The following is a 10,134-nucleotide window of genomic DNA, read 5'->3' on the forward strand; positions in this document are numbered from 1 at the left end:
GTAGTTCTATTTTTAGTTTTTTAAGGAACTTCCATACTGCTCTCCATAGTGGCTGTATCAATTTACATTCCCACCAACAGTGCAAGAGGCTTCCCTTTTCTCCACACCCTCTCCAGCATTTATTGTTTGTAGATTTTTTAATGATGCATTCTGACTGGTATGAGGTGATACCACATTGTAGTTTTGATTTGCATTTCTCTAATGATTAGTGATGTTGAGCATCTTTTCATATGTTTCTTGGCAATCTGTATATCTTCTTTGGAGAAATGTCTATTTAGGTCTTCTGCCCATTTTTGGATTGGGTTATTTGTTTTTTTGATATTGAGCTGCATGAGCTGCTTGTATATTTTGGAGATTAATCCTCTGTCAGTTTCTTCACTTGCAAATATTTTCTCCCATCTGAGTGTTGTCTTTTTCTCTTGTTTATGGTTTCCTTTGTTGTGCAAAAGCTTTTAAATTTCATTAGGTCTCATTTGTTTATTTCCATTTCTCTAGGGGGTGGGTCAAAAAGGATCTTGCTGTGATTGATGTCATAGAGTGTTCCGCCTATGTTTTCCTCTAAGAGTTTTATAGTGTCTGGCCTTACATTTAGGTCTTTAATCCATTTTGAGTTTATTTTTGTGTATGGTGTTAGGGAGTGTTCTAATTTCATTCTTTTACATGTAGCTGTCCAGTTTTCCCAGCACCACTTATTGAAGAGGTTGTCTTTTCTCCATTGTATATTCTTGCCTCCTTTATCAAAGATAAGGTGACCATTTGTGTGTGGGTTTATCTCTGGGCTTTTTATCCTGTTCCATTGATCTATATTGCTGCTTTTCTGCCAGTACAATGATTCATTGTACTGGCAATCAATTACTTGATTACTGTAGCTTTGCAGTATAGTCTGAGATCCAGGAGTCAGATTCCTCCAGCTCTGTTTTTCTTTCTCAGCATTGGTTTGGCTATTCAGGGTCTTTTGTGTTTCCATACAAATTGTCAAATTTTTTGTTATAGTTCTGTGAAAAATGCCATTGGCAGTTTCACTGGGATTGCATTGAATCTGTAGATTGCTTTGGGTAGTATAGTCATTTTTCACAATGTTGATTCTTCCAATCCAAGAACATAGTATATCTCTCCATCTGTTTGTATCTTTAATTTCTTTCATCCGTGTCTTATAGTTTTCTGCATACAGGTCTTTTGTCTCCTTAAGTAGGTTTATTCCTAGGTATTTTATTCTTTTTCTTGCAAGTGGTAAATGGGAGTGTTTCCTTAATTTCTCTTTCAGGTTTTTCATCATTAGTGTATAGGAATGCAAGAGATTTCTGTGCATTAATTTTGTATCCTGCTGCCCTACCAAATTCATTGATTAGCTCCAGTAGTTTTCTGATAGCATCTTTAGGATTCTCTATGTATAGTATCATGTCATCTGCAAACAGTGACAGTTTTACTTCTTTTCCGATGTGGATTCCTTTTATTTCTTTTTCTTCTCTGATTGCTGTGGCTAAAACTTCCAAAACTATGTTGAATAATAGTGGTGAGAGCGTGCAACCTTGTCTTGTTCCTGACCTTAGAGGAAATGATTTCAGTTTTTCACCATTGAAAATGATGTTGGCTGTGGGTTTGTCATATATGGCCTTTATTATGTTGAGGTAGGTTCCCTCTATGCCTTCTTTCTGGAGAGTTTTTTCATACATGGGTGTTGAATTTTGTCAAAAGCTTTTTCTACATCTATTGAGATTATCATATTGTTTTTATCTTCAATTTGTTAATATGGTGTATCACATTGATCGATTTGCATATATTGAAGAATCCTTGCATTCCTGGGATAAACCCCACTTGATCATGGTGTATGATCCTTTTAATGTGCTGTTGGATTCTGTTTGCTAGACTTTGTTGAGGATTTTTACATCTATGTTCATCAGAGATATTGGCCTGTAATTTTCTTTCTTTGTGACATCTTTGTCTGGTTTTGGTATCAGGGTGATGGTGGCCTCGTAGAATGAGTTTGGGAGTGTTCCTCCCATTGCTATATTTTGGAAGAGTTTGAGAAGGATAGGCGTTAGCTCTTCTCTAAATGTTTGATAGAATTCGCCTGTGAAGCCATCTGGTCCTGGGCTTTTGTTTGTTGGAAGATATTTAATCACAGTTTCAATTTCAGTGGTTGTGATTGGTTTGTTTATATTTTCTATTTCTTCCTGGTTCAGTCTTGGAAGGTTTTGCTTTTCTAAGAATTTGTCCCTTTCTTTCAGGTGGTCCATTTTATTGGCATATAGTTGCTTGTAGTAATTTCTCATGATCCTTTGTGTTTCTGCAGTGTCAATTGTTATTTCTCCTTTTTCATTTCTAATTCTGTTGATTTGAGTTCTCCCTTTTTTTCTTGATGAGTCTGGCTAATGGTTTATCAATTTTGTTTATCTTCTCAAAGAACCAGTTTTTAGTTTTATTGATCTTTGCTATTGTTTCCTTCATTTCTTTTTCATTTATTTCTGATCTGATCTTTATGATTTCTTTCCTTCTGGTAACTTTGGGGTTTTTTTGTTCTTCTTTCTCTAATTGCTTTAGGTGTAAGGTTAGGTTGTTTATTTGAGATTTTTCTTGTTTCTTGAGGTAAGACTGTATTGCTATAAAGTTCCCTCTTAGAACTGCTTTTGCTGCATCCCATAGGTTTTGGGTCATCGTGTTTTCATTGTGATTTGTTTCTAGGTGTTTTTTGATTTCCTCTTTGATTTCTTCAGTGATCTCTTTGCTATTTAGTACATTTGGATCATCTTTACTATCATTACTCTGAATTCTTTTTCAGGTAGGTTGCCTATTTCACCTTCATTTATTTGATCTTGTAAGTTTTTACCTTGCTCCTTCATCTGTAACATATTTTTTTGTCATTTCATTTTTTTTTTTGATGGGTGGTGCTGTATTCCTGTCTTACTCATTGTTTGGCTTGAGATGTCCAGCACTGGAGTTTGCAGGCAGTTAGATAGAGCTGGGTCTTGGTGCTGAGATGAGGACCTCCGGGAGGCCTCACTCTGACTGATATTCCCTGAGGTCTGAGGTTCTCTGTTAGTCCAGCGGTTTGGACTTGGAGCTCCCACCATAGGAGCTCGAGCCCGACCTCCAGCCTGGGAACCAAGATCCCGCAAGCTTCGTGGCATGGTAAAAAAAAATACAAAAAGAAGAAAGACAGAAAAAAGAGCAGTACAATATCAAAGAGTAAAAAACAAAATAAAACCAGAAAGATAAAAAATATATTAGGAAAAATAAAACTATAATTGAAACAACTGCAATAAGGTAAAATAAAACCACAGCAGAAAAAAGAAAAAAAAAAGGGGTGGGGGCAACAAGCCAAAAAGAGAGATCACTAACAAACTATAAAGAATAAAATAAAATTAGAAAAATAAAAGATTTATTAGGAAAAATAAAAATATAAAAGAATCAACAACAATGAATCAGCAAGGTAAAACAGAATCCCAATCTAAAAGAGGAAAAAAGAAAGAAAAAAAAAGCCTTGGTTATGAGGGCAGAGTTTAGGTGGGGGTGGAACTTAGGCAGGGGCGGGGTTTAGGGTGGGGCAGGACCTAGGCGGGTACGGGTGACGTTTGAGTGTGGGGCGAGGCCTAGGTGGGGTGACATTCAAATGTGGGGTGGGACCTCTGCTTAGGACCTGCATGTAAGGGGAGAGGCAGCACGTGGAAAGGAGGGCCTCTGGAGTGTGGGGTTCCGGAGTTTGGAGGTAGGGCCGTGAGTGAGGGTGTAGGTGCAGGGCTTGGGTTCTGCGTGGCAGGAGGGAGGCTCCGAGGGCACAGGATTAGGCCCAGGATCCCAACAGGCTTCCCAGTGCCTAAGTGGACAGGGAAAGCACTGCCCCGTTCCCTTTTGTTCCTTTGCACCCCTGCCCCACCGTCTCCCCATTTCTTTATTTTTAACACAACTTTTATAAGTTATAACATTCAGATGAGCAAGATTTTGGCTAAAATTAATTCTATCACATCATTTAGCATCTTGTAGCTTGTATATCATCTCCCATTCAACTGTTTATATGTCTAGGTCATCATGAACCTTTTCAACAGGAATGTATTTTCTGTTCATATACTGCAAGATACCCATTTTTAGATTTTTCTCCTATAAAAAGTTGACATCTGAATACAAATGTAGGACATACGCTGAACATAATTCTGAGAGAAATGTTTATGAGTAGGTGCACACAGAAGAGAAGAAAACAAAACTTTCAGTAAACTCTCTGGGTATAGTTGGTGAAACTTAGGTAGTATATGAATGAATAGAGCAACAAGAAGTGGAATTATTTGTGAATCAGTTCAAATGTAAAGATGAAGTAGAATCCTTTATCTTTCAGAACATGATTTAGCTTTAATTCTGCTAGAAGGTAGTAGAGTCATTTCAATCTTTCTTTAAAAGAGAAAAAATGGGAATTTGCCCATTCTGAGTCAAAGTGTCAAGGATAAAAGTTCATTCATTCATTCAACAGACATTTGTGTGATATGCTGGGAATATAATGGCACAAAGATAAGAGATTTCTCTCAAAAATATTAGAATCTAATAATGAGACACACATGTGTAAACAGATTAGTGCAATAATGTTCACTAAGTAAATACAATACATTAAAAGAAAGCAGCAATCGTAGAGATCAACACAGCAAAGAAATGAACTTCTTTCACAGATCACACTATTTTCTAAACTGCATTGTCTTATCTCTGGGTAAGCAGAAAATGCATGAAATAATGTAATTAGAGTGATATGTTTTAATTTGTAAAAAGAGAAATTTATATATTTATTTTGAAAAAAGAGAGGATAGCATTTTAAAAGGATACTTTTATAGATATACTGAAAAGAATATGGCGTTGAGAGTTGCAAAGACCTGGTTTAGATGCTGGCTCTTCCACTTAGTAATTTTATAGATTTTATAGATTTTATAGATTTTATAGATTTTATAGATTTTATAGATTTACTAAAGATTTAGTATAGATTACTAAAGCTTCAGCTTTCCTGAAGCTCACTTTTCTTTTTTGTAAACTAGATATGGTACTTGTCCTGAAGGACAGTTGAGACACAGCACAGGTCAGTGCTTGCCATTTGAATGCATGAATGATATAAATACATGTTAATTCCATTCTCTTTTTATGGACAATTTATCATTTTTTCATTTTAACAGTGAATGAGAATTCTTGTTGCTCCACATCCTCACCCATACTTGGGATTATCCGTATTTTAAATTTTAGCTATTCTGGAGGAAATCTAGTAATATTTAACTGTGGTTTTAATTTGCATTTAATTTAATTTAATATGCATTTGCCTGACTACTAAAGAAATTACAGACATTTTCTTATATTTGTTGGCAGTTGGGGTACCCTTGTTGTGAAATGCCTGTTCTGGTCTCTTGCTTATTTTTCATTGGGTTGTTTTATATATTGATTTGTAGATGTTCTTTATATGTATGCTGGATACAAGACTCAACATATGTAATATATTCTTCTACCCTGTAACTTGACTACAGGTAATTAAAGGTGTCTTTTGATAAATGGAGGTTCTTAATTTTAACATGGTGTAATTATCAGTCTTTTCCTTTTATTGGTACTTTTCGTGTCCAGTTTAATATAGAGACAATTGATTTATTTCAAAGGTGCATCTCCTTCTGGACTCTGATTTGTGCCACTGATCTTTTTGTCTATTCTCACCCCAATACTACACTATCTTAATTATTACAGACATACAATACGTATTAATACCTAGTAGAAAAAATCCTCCTACTTTTATCCTCCTATTTGAAGAGTGTCTTGCCTGTACCCGGTCCTCTGAATTTTCATATAGATATCTTTAGAATATTTTTAAAGTTCCTTTCTCTCTCTACTCATATACACACACACATACAAATACACACACACTGGGGACATCTCTGGTGGTGCAGTGGTTAAGACTCTGCACTCCCAATGCAGGGGGCCAGGGTTCAATCCCTGGTCAGGGAACTAGATCCCACATGCATGCTGCAACTAAGAGTTCGCATGCCACAACTAAGGAGCCCGCAAGCCGCAACTAAGACCCAGTGCAACTAAACAAATACACACACACTTAAGCACACATATAAACCTACTTGGATTTTTATTGAAATTTCATTAAACCTAAAGGTCAGTTTCAGGAAAATTAACATTTTTAAATGCTGAGTCTTCCAACATGTGAATGTGGCATCGGGCTGCTTTAATTTGTTTTTTATGTCTCTCAGAAATGTTTTATGTTTTTTTCCCATAACTCTTTAATATTTATTGCTCGATTTTAAATATTTTTGATACAATTATAAATTTTTTCAGTTTTATTTCCTACTGGTACTTGTCATAGAACTGTAATTTTTAAAATCTACAGGTAGATATTAGAATTAAATGAGCTTAACAAAGACAACCTTGTTAAACTCATTTATTCTAATATCTATCTGTAGAACTTTGGGATTTTACTATATACACAATCATATCAAATAATAGCAGTTTTATTTGTTTCTTTTAGTAATTTTTCTTTCCTTTCTACACTGATTAGGACCTCTAGCATAAGGCTGACCAGAAATGGTGATAATTCTCATACTTGTTTATTCCTGATCTCAGAAGGAAAGCTTTCAATATTTCCATGGTGTCTGCTATTGGTGTTTTGTAGATAACCTCTATTAGATTAAAGAAATTTTCTTCTATTCTTAGTTTGCCAAAAGACATTTTTAATCATAAACAAATGCTGACTTTAATCAACTGCTTTTCTAGTAAGATGATCATATAATTTTTTCCTTTTATTCTTTTAATGTGGTAAATTCTACTGATTAGTTTTCTAATGTTAAACTAAAATTGTGTAATTACAACAAACTCAACTTATTCGTGACATATTATTGTTTGTACATGTTGTTTGGTTAGCTGAAATTAAGAATTCTGATATATATGTTCATGATTGAGGTTGCCCAGAAATTTCTTCTTCATAATTTCCTGTTCATGTTTTGATGTCAAGGTTATGCTGGCCTAATAAATTAAGTTGAAGAGTGTTAAATTTTTTTTTTTTCTGTTTTCTGAAAAAGCATAAAAGATGTCTATTCGTTAAACATTTGCTAGAGTTAAATAGTGAAACTATTTGGACGTATATTGGAAGGTTTTAAATTAGAGATTCAACTTTTTTCAGTTGTTATGAGATATTCATAATTTCTATTTCTTCATGTCTAAATTTCAACAGGCTGTATTTTTTTCGTCCTACTAAGCTTATACGAAATAGTTAAGACGTGAAGCATACATTTATTAGAAATGTAATTATTACCAAAATCTATGGTGCATGAGAGCTGTATTTAAGGGTACTTCTATTTCTTATTAAAAAATTGCCTTATTAAAATGAACTGCTTTCTGGCATAATTTTCAAAAACAAAGTTGTGTTACTAAAAAGATCAAGAATGTGTTTTATTTCTTTTGAGTTAAAATGAAAAGATGGTTGCAGTGGCATACCTAGTGTATTTGACACCTGAAAGGGACCATTTTTAACACCTCTCCCCCTAAAATATTTTCAGTAATAATCATGAAATAAAATGAACAAAAATTATTATGTCCAGAAAAGAAATGTAGACAGTGCCCATTTTCATTTATTAAATTTTACATAAATAATAATGCTAATAAAAAATTAATAAATGCAAAAAAATAAAGTTTTAATACATTTAAGTACATTGATGTGTTTTTTGGAAAAAGGAGAAAAATATTCATACTTACATTTTGGTCCCCATGGTGATGGTGATGAATAACTCCACTGTGCTTTCTGCTTTAAGCCTTCACTTCTGCAAATATGTCAGTGGCTTTGTCAAATTGATCTTCACATAGTCATGGTCAATAGAACTGGTGTGGCCTCACTCATGGTTGATTGAAGGACACTATTTTAATTTCAAATGTTTCTTTCACATGAAGAAATAGATACACAAGTAATTAGAAAAGCTTTAAAATAAAGATAAGTTTATCAGAGTTTCATAAAAATCCCACTTCATAGTAACTTCCAGAAACTGCAATACTGTCCAGGTCTTTGTTCTTTGGGATCAGCTCTAGCAGCTTTCAAATGTTTCTGCAGTTGAAAAATTTCCACTAAAATACCTTCACCAGAAAATTCATCATAAATTTCTGTTATATTCAGTAAAAGTCTCCAAAGTGTGTAATGGTTACGAATTATTTGAACTTGCTCAGGCCCAGTTCATATCTCTAACTGCTGTGGTACTACTATGTAATCCTGTGTTTAAACATAGATTCAAACTAAATTATAGCACAGTGATTATGAAAATGAAAAAAAAAAACTTGGCTGCTTATTCTTGAAATAAACATGTGTAGCTGGGTCCACGTCCAGAGGAGTTAGATTTATTTCCATGTAGACTACAGTGTTTGTTAAAGAACAGGTAACCAAAAAAATGGTAATTCTCAGCTTACATATATATTATTAAATTTCAGTAATGGCAGCAGTTGTTTAGAATTTAGACCAACAAAAAATTTTTTTTCAGAGAGAAGTAGTATGATTGGCATTGCTTAGAATTGTCAGTGCATAGTGATAATAAAAAGTAGGCTGGGGCTTCCCTGGTGGTGCAGTGGTCGAGAGTCCGCCTGCCGATGCAGGGGACGCGGGTTCGTGCCCCGGTCCGGGAAGAGCCCACATGCCGCAGAGCGGCTGGGCCTGTGAGCCATGGCCGCTGAGCCTGCACGCCCGGAGGCTGTTGCTCTGCAACGAAGAGGCCACAACAGTGAGAGGCCCGCGTACCGCAAAAAAAAAAAAAAAAAAGCAGGCTTTTTATTATCATTATTTTATTTTAACCCTTTAAAATTTTCTACACACAAAGCACTCCCTTATTGCCTATACTAGGGGTGGACCACTTGCACCATCCCATCTTTGGTACACCACAGGATGGATGAGAAAAATAATGAGGGAAACTGACAAGGAACATTTTTTTCCTTTTAACCAGCAGGCCCAGTATGTTTCAGAATTAAGAGATTCCATGTAATTATAAGAGTAATAAAGTGGCTTGTTGTCCTATTTCTGGAAATGCTCATAAATATACAAATTATATTTCCTTTTGCTCCTTCATTAGGCTTGTTTCAATCATTACACTGCCTCAATTTCTTATCTGCTGTCACTGACAGTGAAGTAATAGAATTAATCTGACGTAATGGGGTGGATAACCAACTAATATACTGAGATTAAAAATTTTGGTAAGGCAAACAAACCTCTGAAGTATTTGAGGTATTTCCTGGCCTTATCAGTCATTTTCAGAACCCTATTAAAAACTGAAGGGAGGCAAAATTATTCTGCTCAATATATGCACATCCTCTTGGATCTGGAGGGGAAATATCTGGGAAATGTAATTAAAAACTTGAGAATCATAATGTGAATCTCAATAGGCTGCAGCAAATGTTAAGTTGCTGGTTCACAGTTTTAAAAAGAAAAAATAACTTAAGATATGGTAAAATTCCAACATCCTAAGGATGTAGTATTGCATAAATTGTAGGAAGCAAAATGAAAACCAGCATTAAATCATTTTGCAGTCAGACTTTAACCAAAATGACTACACCTTTTATGTGTTCTATGCTTTACTGACAAATTTTATTCAAAGAACTAAACTACATGTTTCTTCATAGTCACAAAATAAATAGAAGAAATGTCTATTTGGTGCTTCCTGTTTGGTTCTGTTAATGGACGAATGTTCCCTCCTGCTGTAGCAATTGAGGATGTTTGTATTCTTGACCCCTCCCACAGGGAAGCAGGAAAGAACCTGAACTCTGATGACTAGCTGTACTTCTGGCTTTGATATACTGCTCTGGCCTCCGTGGAGGAGGAACAGACTTGAACCTGTACTAAAAGAAGTGAAAATGCCAATCAAGAGTCTGACTTTAGCAGCCATGTCTCTAAGCTTCTTGTGTAAGAACATAATTTCTTAATAACACACATAATGGTTTCAATCATCCTCAAAATTAGGCAGATAAAATATACAATAAGGCATTTTCTAAAAACTATGTAAAATGGCCAATGAGGTATGAAGCATACACCAATAATGGGCCCATTGATAACAAATAGAAATACTTACTGGGAGCATTCTGTAGTCAAGTATTATGAGAATGCTTTAAAGTTCTAAACTCTAAATACCCTGTAATCCCAATGATTTCTAT

General features: G+C 34.9%; 1 protein-coding gene across 1 annotated transcript in view; it reads right to left on the minus strand.

Annotated features, from left to right (window-relative positions):
* Positions 1-8,606, minus strand: part of DSE (dermatan sulfate epimerase) — a 115,331-nt gene extending 106,725 nt beyond the window's left edge. The window contains exon 1 of the mRNA XM_027088098.1: positions 7,708-8,606. The gene's annotated coding sequence lies outside the window, so the exon portion shown is untranslated. The remainder of the gene's footprint in view (positions 1-7,707) is intronic.
* Positions 8,607-10,134: the final 1,528 nt, after the last annotated feature.

Source organism: Aethalodelphis obliquidens, unplaced genomic scaffold, assembly GCF_003676395.1.
Source record: "Aethalodelphis obliquidens isolate GAN/ISIS:26980383/991018 unplaced genomic scaffold, ASM367639v1 scaffold3, whole genome shotgun sequence".
In the NCBI taxonomy this organism is placed as follows: domain Eukaryota; kingdom Metazoa; phylum Chordata; class Mammalia; order Artiodactyla; family Delphinidae; genus Aethalodelphis; species Aethalodelphis obliquidens.